Source organism: Pseudorca crassidens, chromosome 11 (assembly GCF_039906515.1).
Source record: "Pseudorca crassidens isolate mPseCra1 chromosome 11, mPseCra1.hap1, whole genome shotgun sequence".
Classification (NCBI taxonomy): domain Eukaryota; kingdom Metazoa; phylum Chordata; class Mammalia; order Artiodactyla; family Delphinidae; genus Pseudorca; species Pseudorca crassidens.
Window position 1 is genome coordinate 12,315,622 of NC_090306.1, and position 26,311 is coordinate 12,341,932.

A 26,311-nucleotide genomic window follows, 5' to 3' on the forward strand; every position below is an offset into this window, starting at 1 on the left:
ACTAGATTAAGAAGCAAGGTTAACTAATTTTGAGATAATTTTATCTGTTTCTTTCATTCCTATGGGAATCTCCCCAATTGTATTCTGCTCTACATATATATATATAGATATATATATAGATATATATATTTTTTTTTTTTGGAAAAATTAAGACTCACCTATGTCATTCTCATAATGTCTTCTTCAGACTTCTGAATTCCCCAAGGAGACGCAGGAAGATAGTGTAACTCAACGGTCCCCAACCTTTCTGGCACCAGGGACTGGTTTCATGGAAGATAATTAATTCTTCCACGGACGGGGGATGGGGGGAGGGATGGTCAGCCGGTAATGCAAGTGATGGGGAGCCATGGGGAGTGGTGGGAAGCAATGGGGAGCGGCGGGGAGCGATGGGGAGCGGCGGGGAGTGGCAGATGAATCTCCGCTAACTCTCCCGCTGCTCACCTCCTGCTGTGTGACCCAGTTCCTAACAGGGAGGTTGGGGACCCCGGTTTAACTAATTTCAAATGTGCCTATCAATAACCTATAAGGACACAGCTCACATTTTCTAGAGTTATTAGTTACATAAGGAGCCCAAGGGAGCTATATTCATCCTACTTTAGAAAAGTTCATTTTAAAAATTCAGAGAGTGAGAGTTCCCTGGTGACTTAGTGGTTAGGATTCCAGGCTTTCACTGCTGTGGCTCAGGTTCAATCCCTGGTTGGGGAACTGACATCCCACAAGCCATGCAGCGTGGCAAAAAAAAATCTTAAAAATCCAGAGACTTAAGAGAATTGAAGATTGGTTTTTACTTTTCATTTAAAACATTCCTTTAATGGTGTGGCCATTGCGGAAAACGATATGGCAGTTCCTCAAAAAATTAAACACAGAATTACCATATGTTCCAGCAATTCCACCTTTGGGTGTAGACCCAGAACTGAAAGCAGGAACTCAAACAGATACTTGTACACTCACAGTCAAAGCAGCATTATTCACAACAGCCAAAGCGTAGAAGCCAAGGGTACATCGACAGATGAATGGATAAGTGAAATGTGGTCTGTATATACAGTGGAATATTATTCAGCCTTTAAAAGGAAGGAAATTCTAATACCTGCTACAACAACGGATGAAGCTTGAGGCCGTTAGCCAAGTAAAATAAGTCAGTCACCGAAGGTCAAATACTGCATGATTCTACTTATATGACGTACCTAGAGCAGTGAAATGCATGGAGATAGAAAGGAGAATGGCAGTTGCCAGGGGCTGGCGGGGTACAGGGGCTGATGAGTAGTTATCCTCTAATGAGTATGGAACCGTCTGTGAAGATATAAAAGTTCTGAAGATGGATGGTAGTGACAGTTGCACAACATCGTGAAGGTACTTGATGCCCATGAATTTACACCACAGATGATTTAAATAGTAAATTGTATGTTATATATATGTTACCATGATAATAAAAAAAGTAAATGAGGAAGGAATAAACCGCTGCATGTCTGTGAGGCCATTAGGTATGGCTGCCTGGCCTGTAAGGCTAGATATTACTGCAGCTGCCTCTGTAATGGAGGATGCACCAGGACATCAGGGATTTCTGTGGCAAACACACACACACACACGAATTAAAACCATCCTTACAATGCTTTGTGTGTATGATCATATAAATATATACATACACATGTGTATATATACATATTTTGATTTGAGGTGAATTAGATTATCATATATTCTACTTTAATAAAGATCAAGAAACACAATCCTTAATTTACAAAAGCAATAAATTGAACTGTGTGTTGGGGGGAAAAAAAAGAGAACTGGTCCAGTTTCACCAACTATTGATTTCTTGTCCAGCTCTAACCTTACCTGGCAGCCCCTCTTACAAACACCATTTCTCAGTGACCCTTAATTTTCTCATTACTCAAATGAAGTAGGACTCTATGTCCCACCCCCTACACACCAATCTTACAGTATACTAATGGGATAAACTAAGGCAATGTATATATAAAATTATTTTAACATAGAAAATGATTTGGAATAGATATGCTCTTTTACAAAAGGATCATTTGACTTATGAAAGGGCTCAAAGAATTTTTTTTTAATTCCTCTGCATTTTTCACTTTTAAGTAAGCATTCAAATAATCTAACGTGCATACAAACTTTGAGGAGAACATCCCCTGAACAAAATAAAATACATCAGTATTCCTAAGGGGGTAAATATATATACATTATTTATATTATATGTAAATAATATATATATAATATACACATATTCAATAAGATGGCTTCAATGGTCAAACTTTTAAAGTGATAAGATTTAGAGTTTGCTTTTATAATTAATTAGTTCATTATTAAGTTCCATACCAAATGTCAAAAGGAATTACAAAATGATATTAACAAAAGTTGATTCATTTAAAATGGGTAAGAAACATGTCTGTTTAAGAAAGTTATCATTAACTTGATGTCTTATGGCAAATCAACTGGTAACTGCAGGAGTTAGTCCCTGGAAATAAGCCGAGTGACACTGACAATATCTAACTCAGTCATTTTAATAGTTAAGAAACATTCTGTTTAAAATAAACAACCAAGAGTTTTCCACAAGTCAGTACCACCAATCCCCCTCCTAACATACCTTTGAAAAACATTCTTCAGGGGGCAGGGGGTGTCTGTTTTCCTCACTGATCAAAACAAAACTCACAACTCTTAGCAAGTATTTACCTTACCTGCTAGCCAATATTTCTCTTTTTGTAAGGAAATAGACTTTTGACATCCAGTATGAAATTCCTCAAACCTCACATTAAACCCCCCAAATCTGATACTGTCAACTGAAGTTCACTAAAGTTTAGGCTTAAACAAAGCACAGACAAGTTTATTATTAAATTCTTGTATAATCAGCTGTACGTGTATTGTTTTCACCACTTACTGCTCTTTCTTTTAACTCAAAAACTAAGATTTCAGAATAACCCTGAAATATTTTCTTTCCTTCTGTCTCCAATTCCCATTCTCTTTCCCACCTAAAGTGACCTTCTCTTTCCTTAGTTGTTGTGAACCCCTATTTCACCTCCATCTTATGGTAAATATCTTGTAAAATAGTCCTTCTAAGTCTATTACAACTTTATTTCACCCACTTGGGAAATATGCAACTCTCTCTCTTTCTCTTTCTACTTTATAAATTCCTCAATGCATCCAACCTGTAAGTGAAATTATCTCAATTTAGAAGCTCAGATTTGATTTTGAAGAATCAAGCTCCACAAATAGGAAGCATTTCAGTATTTAACTTCTTAATCAAACCTCTAAGCCCGATTATCATGTGTTACTTGGTCACCCAGTGATCACTCAGAGAACCTGTGATCATGTGTTCTAGTACAGAACACCCTCCCCACTCAGCTGGTTATTTTTAGAAAAGTAGCTGTATTCATTCTATCTCAGATTCAGTCCTGGCATTGTAATGATGCCAATTCACTTTTCCTCCTCAGGATCAGATGCAGCTGAAGCGGTCTGCATTCCTTTTTCCTGCCTTTTCTGTTCAGACTTTCTCCAGGTCGAGCTCCATTCAGATACTTTGACAGCTGTTAAGAAGGTTTGGGAAAGCTGGGCTGCCAGTGGCCTAGAGTAACCGGGGATTACCAACAATCTGAGAAGTTTAATGTAATTAGGTGAGCTTCAGACAGGAGGGGAGTAGGATTCACCCAGGCAATCCCTGTGCTCAAAATTATATCATGAATTTCCCAGCGAAATGTCTATTCAGTCTTTGTTCATTCAGTAAATCTTGGTGAGAGCTTGCTGTGTGCCAGCAGGTACGTCTGAGGCTGGATAGACAATGATGAACAAACAGATATAATTCCTCTTCTCAGAGTCATTAGGAGATACAATGGCCTTCTGTGATCATCCCTTGAATAAGCCAAGCTCTTTCCATCCTCAAGGCCTATCACACTCTGTCTGGAATAATTATCTTCTTTGTCTTTGTCTGCCTAAATCCTGTATCTCAGTTTAAATGACCTCCTGGGGAACTATTCCTCTGACCCCTCCAATCTGTATTAGATCCCTCATTGCATGTTTTCATTGCACCCTGAAATTTTCTTCATAAAACTTTACGATTAGACATATGAGCCAATATTTGTTTAATAATCTGTTTTGCAAAGATAAACTGCTACCTGGTATACTCTCTATTGACGCAGAATACACTTTCCTATTTTGTACTTTATATTGAGAATATTTTAAGTCTCATCTTTCTTTTAGGTGAATATTATTTTAAGTTTTTAATATGAGGCTTGAATTTTCTGTTCTTTAAGTTTTCTCTATAGCTCTATATAATTTATCCAAAAACCTTCCTTCAAATGCAGTTTTTATAATAAAATTACACAATTCTCCAACCAATTCTATTTTTTGTGTGTACAACTTGTGTTTTTTTTAATATTTTAGATACTGGCTAAAATGACTACAAATGTCTATATCTGATATCTAGATGTTTTCAAGCCAGAATTTTGAACAGACCATACTCAGTTTTTACAAATAAAGCTTCTCTACCATATTCTTATCTGGAGAAACCCAGACAAATACGAATCCCACTACTTAATAAATGTGGAGGCTTACTTAGCTTCTATGAGCCTGGTTTCCTCATTTGTAAAGTAGTTATAAAATCTTTCAAGGGTATGAGAAATAAAGTATACAAAGTCCCAAGCAAAATATCATACTAAATAAATATCAGTTCCTTCCTACATGTGGGGAAAAAAGAAAAGGTCCGGGGCTTCCCTGGTGGTGCAGTGGTTGAGAGTCCGCCTGCCGATGCAGGGGACGCGGGTTCGTGCCCCGGTCCGGGAAGACCCCACATGCCGCGGAGCGGCTGGGCCCGTGAGCCATGGCCGCTGAGCCTGCGCGTCCGGAGCCTGTGCTCCGCAACGGGAGAGGCCACAACAGTGAGAGGCCCACGTACCGCAAAAAAAAAAAAAAAAAAAAAAGTAAAGGTCCACGTATGAAAATATAGCCCTCTATGAAATATAATACCAGTTTCCATTTACCTAATCTGATTTCCTAAAAGGAAACAAGTCTAACTTTTTCTGCTTTATGGGCTATACTTCAGGGCAGGGGTTGACAAACTTTCTGTAAAGAGCCCGGTTGTAGATATTTGGGGTTTGTGGGCCACATATGGTCTCTGTCGGTGTTCTTTGTTTTTGTTTTTAATAATCTACTAAAAATGTAAAAACCATTCTTGGCTTGTAGAAAAACAGACTGGGCACAGTTGGCTAGCCCCCTGCTTTAAATTCACAGATGCTAATCGATCCTTCCTTATCCTCTTATCTGTATAATATTAGGCTCTTAACACTTGACTGAAAAGTTGCTCTCTCAACTATTTATCAAACCTTCAGTTTAATGAACACTAACTAAACACTTGTTTATATGCAAGGCGCTGTACAGTAACTGACTACCTAAAGAAAAAAAGACACATCACAGGTTGTAAAAGAAGTGCTAACAGAGCCTTTTGAAGCTTTCCTCTATTGTCACCTCTCTTCTTCCTCTTTTTTTTTTTTTCTTTTTGAGGCTACTACTAATCTGGACTTACAGCATAACCAATTTATGTTCATGACCTCGGGTTTCTCTCCCTATAATCCTGAGTTGAAATTGGTGCTAGCCTGAGCTCCTTGGTGAGAATCTGATTAGGCTTCTTATACCATAGAGTTAGAGGTCCCCTACTGCCCATCCTCCATCAGGCTCTGTCCTTCCAATTCTGATATATTGTTATAAATTCACTTGTTTCCCCCCCAACTTCCAAAACAATGATTTCTTCTTCTCTTCCCTAGTTCAGCTCACCTGATCTCTAACTGTACAATTTTTCTCCCTTTTCACGTATAATCCCAATGGAAAAAACTCTGAATTTGGCATCAGAACGAGTTGTTATTGTTCTGCCTCTGACAAACTGTGCATTTCTTAGCCTGAGTACCTTTGTTTTTTCATCTATCACAGGGGTAAAAAGATGGCCTGTGATGCCAATCAGACACAGGTGGGGGCAGAGGAAATAATACATGTGGAAGTTATTTATTTATAATCTACAAAGTACTCTAAGAGACCACTGAGATCTCCGGTTCAGAAGTCAGATGGGATTCAAGATCTGGCTCTGCCCTTTATGTTTATGAATTATCGACCTGGGGCAAGTTAACTAACCCCTGTAAGCCTCACTTTCTTCATCTGTACAACAAAGACAGTAATAACATCTACTTTATAGGGTTTTGTGAGGATCACATGCCCTAATCCATGCCAAGCACTTATCATAGTGCCAGGCACATAGTAAAGGCTCACAAAATGTTAAACATTATTATTATTTAAGGGTAAGCCACTGGTCCCTGGTCTTTTAGGTTCAGTCTCTACGTGCTTCTAAGCATATCTATTTATTCCACAGGTAATTTTATACCCTTTTTCTACGACACTGGTTAAACAAGTTCTCTGGCATTTTTCTCTGTTGCACTGTGTTCCTCTTACAGGGTTTTTTTTTTTTTTTTTTTTTTTGCGGTAGGCGGGCCTCTCACTGTCGTGGCCTCTCCCGTTTGTGGAGCACAGGCTCCGGACGCGCAGGCTCAGTGGCCATGGCTCACGGGCCCAGCCGCTCCGCGGCATGTGGGGTCTTCCCGGACCGGGGCACGAACCCGCGTCCCCTGCATCGGCAGGCGGACTCTCAACCACTGCGCCACCAGGGAAGCCCAGGGATGATTTTTTTTTTTTTTTTTAGTGTCTCTCACCATTCAAAGAGCGGGGAGAGGGAGGGTAGAAATGAAGGAAAGAAAGAGAACTGTCAGTTCACACGCTCTATGTTATCAATTAGTACAGTCAGTTCTGTTATAATGCGGCATAATATGTTCCTGAAAAATCACGATGCTATGCAAAATCATGTCACGAAAAGCCCAGGACTTAGGGGACAAAACAGCTGTCAGGGACACATATAAAAAATAAAAGAGCCTAGGAAACACCCTAGCACAGTTTTTCATACGTTAAATGGTTAAAAAAATAAATAAAAACTATAATAAATATAGCATCTTACCTTGCAAAAGACTTTAAGTGTGCTTGTGGAATTGCGTGTCCAAGGGCTGCAGCTTGTGAGTTACTGTGCAGTGGTAGAAAAAGGGTTATCTGAAATTGGAGGGAAAGTTATGAAAATGAGATACGGGTGGTTGTGGTTCATGATATGCAGTGAAGTCAGGGAGCTGGAAGGTGTCTGAGGCGTGCGCGTGTGCATTTTGTCTGTTCCTATGTGGCTCAGTTCAGCTAGGTGAGAAGGCCTGTGTTGACCACCGAGGTGAAAATAAAATAAAATCACACATAACAAATGTGAAATTTACATTCTACTCAAATTGTTCCCTAATATTAATAATGTAGGAATAAATTCTCATTTTCAAAACAAGCATGATAGCAGAACTGACTGTATTTATCCCCGAACTGTGAACGCCTGAAAAACATTCTCTGACTCAGATCCATAGTCACTATTTCCAAAGTCTGTGTTACCCTTCAATTTCCTATCAGCCCAAAGGCTTTACCTAGAAAAAGCTGTTCTTTCCTTGTCAGAATTAAAGTACTACACATAATCTAAATCATTTTTAAACTGCATCTTTGATTGTTGCTTCAGCTTTCCCTGCTGGGGAGATGATGTGCTATCCCCAAACATCCATTCCAACAGAGGAATAAAATGCCTGGTAGTCAATTACTCACTGCCATGGCATGACATGTATTCAGTTGCCAAATATTTACAATGAGCATCTACTAAACACATGGAAACATAGGAGATATAAGATGAAACCACATCCAACTCATCATAGTAAGAGACAGAGACGCGGCTCAGCGGATCATTCAAAGTTAGGCTATGCTACGCACGAGGCATAAAATATTACAACACATGTAAAAATAACGGTAACACAAGACATAACATGAAGCACCTTAAGAAAATACAGCAAGTACAAAACAGATTAGTTTCAATGTTGGAAGAGGGGACCAGGAGAAATTTAATGGGCCTGATTAGTAGACCTTAAGGATGAGGTAAATTTTGCATATGAGGGAGAGACTCATATGCAAAATGTGCATATGTGCAAAATATGTGGCATGAGTGAAGGAAAAAGCAGGACATGGAGGTGTAAAGCATAAAGAACAAGAAGTGTAGGCCAGGGACTTCCCTGGCGATCCAGTGGTTAAGAATCTGTGCTTCCACTGCAGGGGGCACAGATTCCTGGTCAGGGAACTAAGATCCTGCATGCCGCGTGGTGTGGCCAAAATAAAAAATAGAAATTGAAAAAAAAAAAAAAAAAAAAGGAAGTATAGGCCATAAATTAAGATACATGACTACAAGTGATAAGTTACGTACCGGACTTTGAATTTGATATGATGGGAAATGGGAAAGCCACAGACAACTTTTAACCAGAAGAGTGCAACATCAGCTATGAATGGGCAATGGGGAGCCCAAAGGGCTTTCAGAGATCCTGAATAAGTTAAGAGACTTCATTCAGAGTCTTTGGACACCAAGCCAGAGCAGCAGGAGGGCTTCCCCAACTACAATCCCAGGCTTTGTGTCCAAGATTGATATTCATGGCTCTACTTAATGGATACTAACCGTGTCATTTGGTCTGGCAAACTGTATAAAAAAGTGGGGGAAAAAAAAGAAAAATTACCTACAAAATGAAGGAAAAGTATTTTTTAGAAACAATGAAGGAAGACGAAGAATGCAATGCAACCTACAGTAATAATAATATTGTCAGATATTTAAATCTGACCATTAGGATCATATAAATAGTGAAGTTAAATAATATGGTTCTGAGTTACATCTAAACATCTGACACAATGTATTTTTAAGATTCAAGAAACTGTATACCAATGTTCCTAAAAGCAAGGCATTCTTGGACAAATGTTCATGTGAGATCTACAGCATTTCAACTGAGATGTTACATTACCAAGTACAGAGAGACAGTATTTTATAAGTTTCTTCAAAACTTTAGAAAATACATTGAGAATTAAAACTACCACAAGTTTCAGCTAGTCAAATTCCCAAACTTAGTTAGTATATTGTATACAGAAGATTCTGTATACAAAGCTCATAAATTTTAACTAAAATAAGAAGTATAATTTTTCATATAGCTGAAAATATCATTTTAGGTATCCACATGTCAAATTAAACAGTTAAAAACACACACAAACCTCAACTCTAAAATAAAAAAGAAGTTTTAAAGAATACTTAATGGTTTAATTAAATTAGAACTATCCTATAGCGTAAATGATCAAAAGAATGTATGATAATCTACCTCATTATATCACCTACACAAAAATTTTATGCAATTCAACTAAGCTATTATTTAAAAATCTAAAATATAATGAGCTGACTTGGAGTCCCTTAAAACTCCAAGGCAGTTCCCTTAAGTAAACTTCATACCTACCTTGATGAATTAATGACACATGATTTCACTGAAAAATAAACCAAAAAGGAGACCTCTTTACACAATTTATTTCAGAATTATTTACATAGAAAATGAGTCTAAACATCTTATCCTCTCCAGAGTCATTTCCTCTTATAGGCAGTTTACTTAAACTGAAGAAACTGCTTCCAAGTTTAGCTTCTGAAAACCAAAAACCTCCTTTAAAAGGCTCTAGGTACAGTAGGTACAGGGATATCCTTCTTAAGGTGAGAATAGGTGTGTCAAAAGACAAAATATTTTACATACCATTCCCAGAGTATGATTCCCAGAGTATGTATGAGATTTGTACTAAAAGTGATTCTGACATTTGCCTTGGAATTTTGGCCTGTAAAGCTGACAAAAGCTTTGTAGCAAGGGTAAAAATAAATAAATCCATAAACATCTCAAGGAACCTCATTTTTTTTAGCTGACAAAAAGCTGTAAACAATGCTTGTATAAGTAGTTCAAACTTGTGTGGATTGATAATACTCCTATGGTGAAGAGAGTCTCAATAAATAACAGACACATTACAGGAAAATGAACATAGCCAAGAATCCATTTCCAAAAGGATCAATACAGCCATAACCATGGTACCCGAACGCAAGAAGGCATTACATTTACCAGCACCAAAACTGATGTAATCAGTTATTTACTTTTGTTATGTACTACATTGTGATACACTAGTATTAGCTCTCCTTTGTTTTTCTGTAGTATAAATCTTAATTTATACTTGCACTTAATTATTAGTAAGAGAACAAAAAGTCTCCTCCTGAATGTTAAATGTAACAAGCAAATCGATAAGAACTACAAAAATAGTTAGATCTCTATGTATTGAGAATTATATATATTTGCCATTAAGCTCAAATTTTTTATTTAAAACACCCTACATATAAAATTATGGTGTGTTATGAAAGAGTTTTATAAAAAATCATGGATTTTTGGAAAGAGTTGTTTTTTGAAAAATTCCATTAATTGACTATTTAAACATTTACAAGATCCATTAATATACATGGATTAAAAAAAAAACACTTTAAATACACATATTCGCTACTTTTTTTGGTCCCAAGCAAAATGTTTACACAGAAATTTGGCAGTGTTAAGTCTGTGGACTCAAAGCCAATAACAACCTAAGAAAACTGAACTTGGTAATAAGCACATTTTCATAGTACAACTAACGGTGTATAACAATCCAAAGTAGTTAATATTATAGGATAATCACAGTATTTTGCATACCAGATTAATTTTAAAGCAATTTTAAGAAAACATGATATATCTGTGCTTTCCCAACTGTTAACAGTCAACAGATTTCTTCTTAGCTATAATTGGGGTGGGGGGGCAGGGAATTAGTCTCTTAAACATCATGACCTAAGGGGAGGAAATCAATCCTGTATATCCCCATCTCTGTAAGCAAGAAGCCAGGAGGCAGGAGGCAGGACCCTGTGGCACCTGGAGTACCAATTTCACCAAGTTCAGAATCCACTTGGAATTCCAAATGGGAATTTACAATATTGTCAAAGGGCTTATTGGGACTAAACGCATTACCACATGTTTCAAGGTCTACAAATATACTCCATGATAATCACGCCTTTGAGAGCCCTCCTTAGCAAAGAAAACATTCACAAACTCAAGCTTACCTACCCTCACAATCCAGGCAGAGCTCCTCTGAGCGATCCTCCAGGCAATACTGAGAGGACATTCCTCTCTGTTCACTCGTGGTGCCAAGTGACCTTTGGCACATCAACATCAGAAAGGGTGGGGCTCGGAGCTTCAGTTTCGACATTGTGCTACACTGAACAAAGTTTCTCTGGTTTCTCCAGGGCGTTAACTAAGACTTCCTCTTCTTGTTAAGTAAGTCAACACAGCCACTACTACATTTCCAAGTCTTCCCTAAAGTGGTAAAGCTTTAAATGGTACAAATACTGATGGGGAAATTACTAGGTGCTCTAAATTTACACCAACGCCATACAGGTGGGCTATTATTACTCCCATTTTAAACAGGTGATATCTGAGGAAGAGAGGTTAATAAGTAACTTGTGGGAATTCCAGGTGCCACAATATGGTCAACTGAGCTAATGAAGAAGACTTTCCACCATAAATAAACAACACAGAAAAGATGAGAAAGAGTAACGCGTTTTAAAAATTAAATACACAGTTCCACCTGCAGTAAAGAAAAACCCCCTGGTGCCAAACCAAAGCTAGGACTGATGGCCAAAGTGGTAGGAAGCACAAAAGCAAATATTGCCCGCTGTGGCCGCCAGGAAGAATCACTGGATTCTCTTATAGCTCTTAGGTCTAACTGAAATTGGTAAGGAGATGCCCCCTCAAGGAATGGGATCAGAAGAAAGTTCTCTTTCAGGAGAGCAGAGTTAGGCTAAATTTCTGGCCCGGCTTTTCTTCAACAGAGGATACAACCTGTCCAACCATTTGTAGCAACCCTGATGCCCATATAGGGACAGAAAAAGAGATCTTGGGCACACAAGTTGGGCATAAAGTTGGCTCTGAGGTGCTTCCATAAAACTGGAGCCATTGTCAAGGGGCTGCAATCACAACTGAAAACTGGTGAGGGGGCAGGACAAATCCACCTTAGTAAGACTTCAGTGGAACTTGTCTCTGAGAATCTGGGTGAGAGGGCAGGGGAAACGTTTACAACCAGAAATTAAAACCCTAAGCCTGTGTCACAGCAGTTCTGAAGTCTGAATCTTATTTGTATGAGAATCTCCAAGCTTAAGAAATTAAGGAAAAAAGAGAAAAAAAGGTTCCTGGGCTTGTGATATCCCTGGAGTATGTGAAATAAACAAACATAAAAATACTTTAGAGCTTCCCTGGTGGCGCATTGGTTGAGAGTCCGCCTGCCGATGCAGGGGACACGTGTTCATGCCCCGGTCCGGGAAGATCCCACATGCCGCGGAGCGTTTGGGCTCGTGAGCTATGGCCGCTGAGCCTGCGCGTCTGGCGCCTGTGCTCCGCAACGGGAGAGGCCACAACAGTGAGAGGCCCGCGTACGGCAAAAAAAAAAAAAAAAAAAAAAAAAGGGAACAGCATCACTATAAATAGGTAGGAGTTTTAAGCTTGTTTAGAAAAGCACTGATCAATGCCAGAACTCAATGATCTGACAGAACCTACTCACACCAACTTTTCTTCTCTGTCACTTTTCAACCTCCTGGCCACTCTGCCCTACAACTCCTCATTCTGGAAATTCCAACCCATCTCCCAAGCCACTGGGAAACCTCCAGCACCCTTGCAAAACAGATGGAGTGGAAACTGTGATGTACGACCCAGATCCCCTTTCACAACTGAAGGATTTCTTCCCCAGCTGCTGTAGTACTGCCAGCATACGGGCCTCAGCTATCAGCTGTCTTCAGAATGGCCTTGGCTGAAGTCTCCCCTTGCAAGTTCATGCTCCCCTCCCAGGGCAGCCCACATCCAAAGACTGGCTGACGTGGGGAATATAAAGGCTTGCCCCCCTCTCTCTAGCTGGAGACAATGGTGAAGCACCATCCCAGTTTTAGAGCTTCTAGGGGCTCAGATCTCCACCAAGACTACAGGGCAGCCTAACGTCCCCTCTGCCCAGTGCTGGTTTCTTCCTTCCACTCCACAGCGGTTGATCTCAACAGCACTTTCTAAGAAACTTCCAGGGCACTAATTTTCACCTCAGAGTCTGCATCCTGGGGAACTCCGACTACAACAGAAGAGCATCAGAAAAAAAAAAAAAAAGGGGGGGCAGGATATGGGGCAGTGCTGTCAAGGAAGTGAAAAGAATAAGAAAGCCTTGAAATCAGCCAGGAGAATAGCAGAAAGTACTAATGTAATCTCTTTCTTTGATAGTAGAAGGGAAACCCTTTTTCCAAATGAACAATATAATCACAAAAATTCCAACCCAACGTATCAGTGTATCTCTGAACTTGACAGTCAAAAAGGATCTTACGGGATATTCCAATTCTAGCCCCTGTCATTTTGAAGATAAAGCTTTTAGGCCGTGGATCTGCTAAATGCCAAAACTGTTGCTGCTTAGAAATAAGTCCATTTATTCTTTTAAGACATTTACTTTCCCAATAGCAAGTTAACAAGCACATTTAATACCCTGCTAAAACAAGGTTATCAGGGCTTCCCTGGTGGCGCAGTGGTTGAGAATCTGCCTGCTAATGCAGGGGACACGGGTTCGAGCCCTGGTCTGGGGGGATCCCACATGCCGCGGAGCAACTGGGCCCGTGAGCCACAACTACAGAGCCTGCGCGTCTGGAGCCTGTGCTCCGCAACAAGAGAGGCCGCGATAGTGAGAGGCCCGCGTACCGCGATGAAGAGCGGCCCCCGCTCGCTGCAACTAGAGAAAGCCCTCGTACAGAAACAAAGACCCAACACAGCAAAAATAAATTAATTAATTAATAAACTCTTACCCCCAACATCAAAAAAAAAAAACAACCAAGGTTACCAGCAGTGATGTATGTGTGTGTGTGTGTGTGTGTATACAATTTCTAGCTTTAATAGTCATGGGAAAATGTACAGCAACCAAACCTATAACGTTCCAAATACATATTTTTCATGTCTACTTCTGGTGAGCTGCCCTATCTTAGAAAGGGGAGAGAATCGACAAAAACCCATGAGCCTTGCTTAGATTTGTCCCATGTCCCAGTGATATAATTCTGATATGTCTTTTAGTTCTGAATCATTGGTAAAGATGTAAACGATAGTTTTATAAAAGGCTAATCTGGTACAGACTGGTATATGACTAATCATTATCCAGAATACTAATAAAAAAACTGCATGGACTAAAATAATATTCATATACACACTCAGAACGCCAATGACATGGGACAAATCTAAGCAAGGCTCGTGGGTATTTGTTGATTCCCTTACCCTTCTAATATAGGGCAGCATACCAGAAGCAGTCATGAGAAATATTATGTATTTGGAAAGTGACAGATTCGACTGCTGTACATTTTTCCATGACTACTGAAGGAAGCTGGAAATTGTGTGCGCACATGCACACGCGCGCACACACACACACACACACACACATATACATCTCTACTGGTAACCTTGCCCTACATTCCACACTTTGTAACCACGAATATAGAGGCAGACAAGATAAGTTATAGCAAACCCTATCAAACTAAGCCCACTGGATCCAAAAAGACATGAAGTCATTTACATAAATTGTTAGGACAGCCAAGCAGAATGGATTAACACTGTTACAATCCACTCATCTTGGAAACCTAAGCAGAACTGCACTCTCAGTTCCTCAATATGTCTTTCATTCCTTCCTCTTCTAAGAATCACAATCTGCTGGGTCTAAGCCAACCCTTCTTCTCCTTCTAACTTTAAAACCTTTTTTTAATGGGAGTAAGAAATTAATGTGCTACAAATATGAGAGAATCCAAAAGAGGTTTCTAAACTCTAAATTGTATATGTCAAATCTCAATTACATACAAGCTAAGGGAGTTGAATTCATATGGGCAGAATGACCAACCAAATGCTATAACAACTTATCTGGAAGAGGAATGACAGTGCAATATAATTCATATTGGGGGAGAATCATGTCAAATTATTAACATTTTATAGGCATACAAAAGGGCAAACATGCATGGCATGTGAACGAGAGAAAGAACTAATTTGTTCATATAAAAAAAGATCAAATGAGTCACTACGGGTTTAGAGCTATTGTTTGGACATAGAATCTGGGTTAAAGGTAGAAAACATAAAAAGAGAAGAAACATATAAATGGGCACTTCTTGGGGTGAATAAATACAAACAATAGGACCAACAATACTCATTCTTCGCATAAGTTATTTAGAAGAGTGAGATCATAATTCAATTTTAAGTCTACAGATGGCTTAAGTCTGTTATTATGTTAGGAAAGTACTGATTTAAGAAAAATGAACTCGTTATTACTGCAAAATAATGCAATTGTACATAGAAAAAAATGGTAGTTTTGCCTTAAATTGGCAAAGTTTATATATTTGGGAAACATCACACACACTTATTTGATTATGGATTTTAAATGTCATTTTCAACCTAGAAATCACTGTAGAGTTCCAATAAGTCACACTTTTATTTGGCAATTTCAATCAAAAAGCCAACAAAATTTTGAAAAAAACATGGTGAAAACAAAAGAAAAAAGTGATTTCTCGTTTCTATTCATGTCCTATAACCAAAGAGAAGTTGGAAAGTGTGAAGACCTCAGCATTGGGAAACCAAATGCTTGTGTTTATGCCCCAGGTCTGCCACTGAATAGCTCTGTACCCGGGCAAGTAACTTAACCTCCCTCCGGCTGCATTTCCTCACCTGTAAAAGGAGATCAATGAGACCAATTTGTAAACTCTCATTCACATCTATTCTAGAACACTTACCTAATTCAAATTTAAAAATAGAAAATCTACTTAATTAGATTTGGGCTAAAACATAGCCACTGGCAGTTTTACTTTTTTCAACAAAAAACGGTTAAGTTTTCAGAAAAAAATAAAATTACCAAATAGTCAGAAAACCTAATGATAAATGAGGAAAAACATTAGTTTGCACGAGGACATCTATAAATTCACCTCAGAAATTACAAAGAAACACTTTACAGAACCTCCAATTTCTGCTGAAAATTTCCCATTTAAATACAGACTCCGCCGAAACACAATAGACACAAAGAATTTCTGAGAGGCAGGGAAAATGGAAGCTTTTGGCGTGCAGTACCAATATTTCCCATCATTATTAAGATTTCACTTAGAGCTTCCTCATTTCACCTGGCTCAGATGGTGCTGCCATTCCACATAACTGGCTGCGTGAAGGCATATCAAAAGAACTGATAGGATGTTCCTTGTAAAACTGCATTTTTTTAAACTTATAACATCATCCCCCAAACGTATGCTTTCCACAAAAAGTTAAAGTCTAAAAAAATGATAGGACTACTTTAGTCTATTAAAATCATGGGTGCCTTGGAATTCTTAAGTGCCATTTGGAAAGAAAAAGACATTTACTAATAAGAGTACCAATCCTTCCCAGAGTACTTTTACCTTAACTCTGTAACAGTCAGGAAATTATCACATTAGCTAGATAACATAACTTAACCTCTCCTAACCTATAATCATGTGCTATAGAACCGGGAAGAAAGGGAGGGAGGATGAAAGGGAGGGGGTAAACCAGCAAATACTGAAAATAACTGAATGCTGATAAGGTACTGTCTTACCAAAAAATCAGGAGAAATGCCCAAGTTTCATTTCAAAGCATGTACCCTCTGAAACGCTGCACAGAATCATCCTGTATATGCTTTAACAAGCTAATACTGAGCAACGAGCCTTGAAAAATTACATCAGGCAGCATTACAGTAAACAGAACGAAACGCCCGTTTTCAGAGCAGCAGTTTAGAGAAAGCTGTGTAAATAGCTGTTAAAATGATATGGCCTATGGCATCCTTCGAAAATAAAGCCTGCGATTAAATTTGCACATCAAATGATCCTTGAAGCCTGTACGTTACCACTAAATAGGGGGTGGCAGACGGGGCTTGAATCAGACAGGCCCTGCCAGCGGCACAGAGAGTTGCCGGCACGCAAAGAAGACCCCCTGCACAAACACCGAAGCTGAATGCAGGCGGCTACGCCAGTTTTCAAAGTGATTTAACTTCTTCGATGATCATTGGACTAGAGTGTGCCCAGTCAGCAGAATTTAGTTATGGCCTTCGGCGGAAAAGTGCTAATACAATGAACGGTTACCCTGGTTGGGCAAAATATTAAGGGTCACTTATTTTCAGTCGATAAAATGTTGATTCTCCAAACCAATTCTTAATCTTTCTTTAGTCTGCAGTTTCAAGACCTTTTAATGATGGCTCTAACACTAGTCTCTAATTCCCCCGTATTCCTGACGTGGGGCTATGGAAAATAGACGAAATAAACCTATGTCAAGAGTAGCATGCTGGGGGACGGGTAAATAAATTAGAAGTTTGGTACCAGCAGACAAAACTACTATATATAAAATGGATAAACAACAAGGTCCTACTGTATAGCACAGGGAACTATATTCAGTATCTTGTGATAAACTATAATGGAAAAGAATCTGAAAAAGAATACATATATGTGTGTGTGTGTGTATATATATATGTGTATGACTGAATCACTTTGCTGTAACTAACAACACAACATTGTAAATTAACTATACTTCAATATAAATTTTAAAAAGAGTAGCACGTTGTGGTCAAAAGAGCCATGGATTTGAAACCTACAACCTTAATTGTTTCCCCTGGCTCTACAATTTTGTATTACATGACCTTAAACAAATCATTAGTATAGGCAATAGAATATAAAGAACTTGACTTTATGTGCAGAACAGGTAAGCCCTGTTACTCACAGCTGTATGACTCTGGCCAAATTACTTCACTAAGTCTTTTTTGCTTGTCTATGAAGTGAAAATAACAGAATCTTCTTCATAGAGGCTGAATGAAATAATGCATGTCAAGAGCACAGCACAGTGCCTGATTAACTGTCAGGAATAAATGATAGCTTAAAAAACGTCACTACTTCTCTGAGTTTTCTTTACCTTTTTAAGTAATCTGCCTCAGAAATCAAGATGTTATATCTTAGATGAATTTCCTGTGCTTCACAGTATCTTTATCAGGTCACTAATTATTTAAGAAAGCTGAGTCTCCTCAAAATTAAAAGACCTAAATTTTGTTCACAGCTATGTAACCTTCTGTATTTGCCTTTAAAATCTTCTTTTCACTTTGGTTAAATAGGTATTTCATAATGATCTGTGATCCTATTTGATATTTATCACAAAAATCCCGAAGTCTTTTAGACTTCAAACTAATTTTGAAGTTTCCCAGAGGGTTCCTGGAAAATCTCAAAGGATTTGTCTCTAATCTTATAAAAGAGGGGCGTTAAAATAATTAGGTTTATTTGGAATTTAAATGACATGGGAAGGACTGTAAAATAAGACGTGATGATAAACCCTCATAGGTTCTATGTGTATGGATAGATCCTATTAGTGTATTTCAGAAATTGTGTGAAGTTCATAGAAATGTGTCAATACTTGTCGATAATTTGCCCGAGTATTATCTTAAATTGCTGTATGCCACAGAAATAACTAAATTTCCTTATCAAATGAACTCTCATAAGAACTTTAACCATGACTGTTTTTAAGTCTTTTGTCATTCACAGACAGTTATTGTTTTACTCTGATTCTTCCCGTAAAGTTTTTACAATCAGTTACTGTGAGAACACTCCATAATGGCATAACTTGAATACTTTGAGACCATGCCACTGGACTGTGTAAGAATTTCCAGAACTAATGAAGAAGCTGATGGATTCATAGAACTGCTAACCAAAGATGAAGCAGAACATGGGACTGAATGAACTGACTGTTTATGACTTTTGTTTGAAGCATTGCTGGTTCTTTAATGTTACATCTTCCAGATGTAAAGAAATCTTTTTCTCTTAAGCTACCTATAATTCACAGCAATCTGGTGAATTACACCTTTGTTAACAGAATTGAAGCAATTATCTCTTCTCCCTACCTGATCCCTCCAGAATTAGAAAACCCTCCATGAGTGTTCTTATTTTCAAGGCAACATATTTATTTGCATAAGTTCAATAAGCATCTGTTCTCCTTGTAACAGGACACAATTGTAAACATTGGCTATATTAGCAAAGCTTGGACTGGAATGTCATGTCTGAGAATGATGTGCACAGAATCAGATATGACCAGACAGCTTTAAGGAACTAAGGTTTAATTTAAGGAGCCAATATATGTATAAAGCTCCCCTTCAAAAACCAGCCTGGTACCTTGCTTATAAGGTTCCTGAACAGGTGAGTAAGGAAGGTCACTTCCTGGAAGACCCAGGAACCTCGGGATATTTTGGGGATCTCGAGAAGAGTGTAATTCACCCAAGTCTATAAGTATTACAGGCAGAAGCTGAGGGTGAGTCATTGGCTTGGTTTCCTAATCCTGAAAAGATTTTAAAAGTCCAATCTGAGATTCCTTATTAGAAGTGGTTCCAGCAAAGCAGACTTAAAAAGAGCATATAGGGCTTCCCTGGTGGCACAGTGGTTGAGAGTCCGCCTGCCGATGCAGGGGACGCTGGTTCGTGCCCCGGTCTGGGAAGATCCCCCATGCCGCGGAGCGGCTGGGCCTGTGAGCCATGGCCGCTGAGCCTGTGCGTCCGGAGCCTGTGCTCCGCAACGGGAGAGGCCACAACAGTGAGGCCCGCGTACTGGAAAAAAAAAAAAAAGAGCATATATAGTCAATCACTATTCTTGCTGGACTGATGTAAATAATCAGGCCAAGTTTAATGAGAATAGACTTATTCTGCAAACAAATTAGTCTTACTTAGAATATCTTTGATGGAAATGGGGGTGTCAATAGAAAAAAAATTATGTTTCAATGGAAAACTACAGCACACCCCTGTGGTTATTAAATTCTTGCCTTGTTCATTGTCTTTGAGGTTTTGTTATCTCCCTGTAAACTGGACTGGATCCTGAATTCTTCTAGGATCCTCCAATACCTAGCTACAACTCTCCAAACTGATGCGTCCAATTTTTCTCCCACCCTTCTGACCTGGAATCACTGAAAATTAAAACTGTCTCTTTCCCAAAGTCCGGCAAGCTGCAGCTGGACAACTTGATGTGAACTTCAGAGAAATCACCACAATAACACATGTATGGACAACCCTCCTGCCTGTTGCCATGTGGGCCCCTCAGAAAGTTCACCAGAACACCTGATGACATCACCAGGGACAAACTATGAACCAGGAAAATCTGTCAGATTGCTACTGCCTGCTCTCACTCCATCTGAAGATTCTTTGAGTCCAACGTCTAGAAATGATCGTGACGAATGATTGCCCTCTGGACTCAAAAACTAAGTTCATGGTTTGTTCTAACCATTAACCTGTTTTTTCTTCTGTCTCCATGGAAATGTTCAGGACTCAGAGACTGTTTTAATGGGTTACCGGACAATCTACAACTAACTCAGTTTCTGGACTGTGAAAGTTCTTGGGGAAGTTTCAGAATGAATGACAGGGTTCAGGACACACTACCCCCCAAATATGGCACCTTGGCATACTGAATATTTTAAGGTGAAGGAGTTTGAGGAAACAGCAGAAGCAGGAAGGTCACCTGATCTTCACCAAGATTTTCTCCCCTGAAACAGGTCCTAAAACGTTCGTGTGAGAAGTGCGCTTCCTATACCCAGAGAAAAGGAGCATCCTTATCTCTGAAGACAAAGGGCCACAGAACAATCCGGACACACAGGCCTTGTTAAATCCCCCCCACTTCCCTACACTTATCTCATACTCTTTAATCTATCATATTCCTGCACAGCTGTCCACTCTTCATAAAACCCAGCATAAAAACACTCAGATCTAACTATTTCTTCATTTCCTTATGAAGGCTCCGTGTCACATACAACTTTCACTAAATAAATGTATGTGCTTTTCTCCTGTTAATTTGTCCTTGTCAGTTTAATTTGCAGGTCCAGCCAGGGACCCTGAGAGGGTTAAGGAAAACATTTTCCTCCTCTATGCTCCACAGACATTATACTTACACTCTTACCAATAGTTTATAAGGTTCTTTTTCTATTCTCCCACACTCTCACCAAAACACTACTGCATCACTTGTTTTAAAAATCTATTCCGATTTGACCGAAGAAAATTTTTTCACACATCTTTTAGTTTAGCGGTGATATTCATCTCTCTTTAAAACCATTTCTGTATAACTTCTTCAAAATTTTCTTGCTGATTTTTCACCTTTTTTTCTTTCAGACCAACAGGATTCATTCTGTCCATTGTCAGCATGGATCTTTAAAAATTGTGTATATAAGGCAAAACATGCATAAGATTTTTCCTCTAGACCAAAATAAACATACAACTTAAATACATGTTTTCAATGTCAAACTGTAACTTACAAAACATAACGTAGACCCTATTCTATATCTATACCTTTAAAAAAAAAAAAAAGGCAGATTAGGTCTTTCTGTACTCTCAATAATAATATCACACATGATCCCTGAACTAAAAACCACATTTGTTTATCTTTTTATAAATCTGATGCATGTGGCAATCCTTTCTTTATCCTGCCTAGATTATTCTAATTATATTTAATCTAAAACCAGAAGTGGTTTTTGACCAACTCCCAAGTTAAGGTCACTTTGTACTTCAGAAGATAAAGCTTACACATTAACCTAATGCTACCTCTTCCATCCCAAAGAGGACACAGCTTAATTTTTACTGCAAAAGCAGAATTAAGTTTCAAGATAACCAATACATTGACTATTCTGGTACCAAAGCATCACTTCATTTATGTGAGGATGCCTGTTGTCACTCTTTCTTTATTTCTTAATGACTTTGAGTATTGTAGTATTCATTGGCACTCAAAATATCACCCCTGAGTCAGTCAGTCAGTCAATCCCTAAGGCTTATGAACTTCCAGAGCTTGATGTCAAAATCCAATCCTCACCTCAGACTCCCAGGATAAACTGTGCCTTTTACATATATGGTATGTTTCAAATGCCACCCAAAAATCTCCCTTAAATGACTTCAACATTCTGGAGAAGACTAAGATTCAGGAAGAACAAGGTAGCTTTTCTGAATATGAATTAATTTTATCAAATGCTTTCTATATCTTTAGATATAAAAATTAATTCAAATCAGCTATAATTCTATTTTAAAATTTGGCTGCTATGGTATAATAGGTACATATTACATAGTCGCTTACATGGATTTTAAGATTTTTACATGGATCTTTTAGAAAGACACATACATATGCATAACTCCCACACCAATTCTCTTGGCATTGCTCCATTTTGTAAGGGAGCCTGTTTACAGACATCTCAGGATCTGCAAGTAATGGATACTGCTTTAAGTAATGGATACTGCTTCAAGGTTCCCCCCGCTAAATTAAGATAGTACAAAATGCATGAAAATTATGAGCCTTCAGTTCACTTTATGTCATTTTGATTCATTTAACAATGAAACAAAATTCAATATCTACAAAAGATCACTCATTCCCAGGTATCCTGTTAGGGAATTTTTTTTTTTTTAAATCTACTCTGTTTACTTCAAGGCAAACGCTATTCTGCATGCCACGAGGATACCACTAGCCCACGGACATATGCCAATAAATCAGGATAAGCCAGAAATATCTGATACTTACCTGCTAGCTCTCTAAGCCAACTTCTGCTATTTGTGAAGACTGTCAGCAATTACAGCAGCAACACACTTTATCTCACATCACTAACTTTGCATTGCCTGAAATCACTCTCAGAGTGTGTGTATGCACACACATATATAGTCTACAGAGCACTTTCACCTTCTTATATTTCATCTTAATTCTCTTTTGTCACCCTATCGAAAATTATACAATGGGGTTATACCAATGACTCTTAAGTCATATGGTGACTCACCCACTACTCAGTACTAACCTTGAACATCAGATCTGTAGAAATCTCATTACAACAGGCCTGATTCATCACAAAAGGACAGAGATATAGAAGAGGGAAAAAAATATGAATGAGGGGAAAAATATGAATTTTAAAAATTCATAAGCTCTCTCAATAAACAACTATTTATAGTATATGTTTATTAGATGTCTGTTGAAATTATTTGTTGAAATTTGTCTCACGTGAGTAGGCTGATTGGTTCATAAATAAGATGCAGAATTTGCCCTTTAGGTTACTCTGTATTACAGATATAGATACGCACACTAAAAGCATACTAGTAGCACAGGTATATGCATAAACATTAAACACAGCACGAACCTAATAAAATCGTACTTAAGTATAAATAAAAGATCAGAAGACTTTAATATGATGGCTAAGGAGGAGTTAGTCAGAAAAACTGAATAAACAGACAAAAAGGTTTCGGGAAGCAAATTGCCACTTTTCTTCTAGTAAAGTTAGAAAGACTTTGCGGGGAGCTAATACCTGAAGATGATTTCACAACCACAACTAAAAAGCCTGATAAAGCAAGAAGGATTAAGTGTTCCTTCCCTATGAAAGACAAGCTGAGGAACAAAGGATACAAGTAGGAAGAAAAACAGCAAGAAACAAGATGAATAATTATTGTCAAGGAGGACAGAGTGATAGGATTGGGGGAGGGGGCTGAGAATTTCATATTCAGCTCTGGGGTATAAAATTCAGTCCCTGTCATTGGCAGAGAAGAAAATCTTAAAACGAAACCACCTTGAGAAGGCAGCATCAGTTCACTAGAGTTCAAATATGTGGCAAAGTCCAAGTCAGAGAACTATAACAGCTAAGTTCTATAGTGATAAATGCCAAGTGGATTTATGAAAAAGGGTCAAAAGGGAAGTGCCAGGTTTTGTCAAAAGCCTGGATAGCTATGGAGTGACAGCAAAGAGTGAAGATATATGTATGTGTGTGTGTGTGTATATATATATATATATATATATATATATATATATATATACACACACACACACACACATATGGACATATATACAGAATGCTTTCTTGCTGGAGACATTCGTGATACAGTGGGCGTTCCTCAAAATAGTGAGATGGCAATAAGAGGCAGGTTTTGAAGTGACAACCTGTAGTTTTATCTTCCTTATTTATTTATTAATTAATTATTAATTCATTCATTCATTTAACATAAGTTGGTAATTAGTTTTCCTGTCTCCTTTTGCCTCCTGAAAGAATGAATAATGATTTACGGAGTGCCTATTATGAAACATGTATCATATTAGGTATAAATGAAATCATATAGTCATTCTAGAAGCATAAATGATTATTATGAATTCTCTTAATGATCTAGAAGTAAAAGAGAGAGAGGAAAATCCCTTCAATTCAACTAATTAAATGGAAAACCATTTCGATTACTGAGAGTTACAAGTTAGAGAAGACATACTATAACCAGAACTGAACTAAATGAAATGTTGTTGCATGTGACTCCTTAGATTTAAATTATTAAATAGATCAGAATGACTGTAATTCAGTAAGTGGTATTTTCTCAGGGTTTGAAATTCACTAGCTCTTTTAAATCATTCCACTCTGGAAATTATATTAGTTGTTTACTTAAATCTGAGTGATACACAAGTAACTACACTTTTACTGTTTAAATTTCTCACAAGGCCTGTGGCATCTGGGGTTCTGGTTGTTTTCCTGGTTGATTTAATTTCTAAACATCTAGGACTGTATAGAGTTGGGCTTGGTATAGAGCATCAACCCCACATAGGAAGCTCTCATCATATCCAGTCTGACCATTTGGCATATAATATATATCTCCAAATCAACAACTCATTTTATTATCTCGAATTCATTGTTTCACTTGTGTTCATCCCTCCTCATTCTTATGTTACATTTTAAATGTAACTGAAAAACCTTAATATTTCTTTTAACATTTGTAGATACAGACAGGTTTAAGGTTGACAGCTGACCCATTGCCACAGCTTACATAAATATAGTAAAGCAACATACTTGAAATGTTGACTCATTAAAATCAAGAATGGATAAGTCAAGCTTCCTTTATCAAGATGTTTTTGTCAGTTTTCTTCGCCCTCCCCCATAATGCTCCAACAAATGACAAGTTCACAACTGCAGTACAGGGTAACGACTCCCCACCAGTTCCGATTGCAAAGGGAAGGTTGGAAGCAGTGTGAAAGGAGTAAGCTCCTGCTACTTAGCACTGAAAGGAAATAATCAACAGATTAAAAGCATTGATGCAGCGAATTCTACTAAATCACTAGTTTTGCCTTCTAACTACTTGCTTTTTAATGATGGAAATTTAACTGCTGCCCAAAGTGTGGGCAACTGGTAGTAAGAAAACACAGGTGACCCAAGCTGGAAGAATCGTGCCAACTGTGAAACTAAACAGGCTATTCATCACCATGGTAATAACTCTTAAAACAGACACAGAAGCCAATTCATAGATTCCAATTTCAAACCAGGAAGAGATTTGGGAGTGTATACATGTATATAATTTATACAGTGTCCTGTGCCAAACTAATAACAGTCCAAGAGATGAAGCTTAAAGTAACTACAGAAGTGGCCCTTTTAGTAACATTGACTCCCAATGCATGGAAAGGTAATCTGTTTCTTTTGACAAAGAACCTCAGAGAATGTTACAAAAACACAGCAACAATAATCAGGAACATTCTCCCAGGTGTTGAGTCATTAATTGAATTTGAAAGGTCAGGCATTACTCCTAACACCACTATATCTACCTGAGGACAGCATATATCTTTTGCAAGAAAATAAAGTCCAAAGTTTATGCCTTGTGACTTACTTTGAATGCAAAAGAACATTACATATCTGAGATTTTGAATAAGTTTAACTGAAAATGGTCTTTTCAGAGATACTATTTCCAGAAATATTCAAAGCACAATATATTTTGATATCAAGGTTTGGTAGCAAAATACTCAAACCAAGGAAAATGTGCTAAAACACAACTAAGAAAATAAAAAGATAAGCCACAGACTGGAATATTTAGAAATCATATTTCTTTTAACATTTCCTTCAAGGCAAGGGTACTTGTGACAAATCCCCATTTGTGATAAGGATTCAGGAAGATACACTAGAACTAGACCGTTCATATCTGCAGGGAGCTTAGAAATTAAGGGGCTTTTAGATAGATCATTCTAATTCGCATATGAAACTTAACTTTTTGAGGGCAGGGACCTTACCTTTACACTGACCTACTACTACTCAACCTTTGCTACATTTGCTTCCTGTGTTACTAAGGAGAATAACAAACTTGACCATCAGGCACCCTATAAATTTATGTCAGTATTAGTTGGTCTCTGATTGCTGCTCATCAACGCTTTCTTTCTTTTTGGTTCCACCACATATTCCCCAAAATAACCATATTTTCAAGCTATAATACAGCTCCTCTTTTCCTTCACCCTCCTCAGAAAATAACTGCACTTCCCATATAACCATAAAAAATGGAGACAAGCTGAATGACCTCCTTAATCTACATGGAAATAAGAAAATCTCCAATA

At 38.1% G+C, this 26,311-nt stretch overlaps 1 protein-coding gene across 9 annotated transcripts in view; it reads right to left on the reverse strand.

Annotated features, from left to right (window-relative positions):
* Window positions 1–26,311, reverse strand: part of EPS8 (EGFR pathway substrate 8, signaling adaptor) — a 191,422-nt gene that overhangs the window by 98,260 nt on the left and 66,851 nt on the right. Inside the window, exons 1-2 of one of the 9 annotated variants that reach the window (XM_067695781.1) lie at window positions 11,025–11,154; window positions 6,995–7,083 (exon numbers count right to left, since the gene is read on the reverse strand). The exons of 3 other annotated variants lie outside the window; for them this stretch is intronic. The gene's annotated coding sequence lies outside the window, so the exon portion shown is untranslated. Of the gene's footprint in view, window positions 1–158; window positions 179–6,994; window positions 7,084–11,020; window positions 11,155–26,311 lie in introns of those variants that run through there. 5 more of the 9 variants (XM_067695782.1, XM_067695780.1, XM_067695783.1 and 2 more) reach the window with 5 other exon arrangements.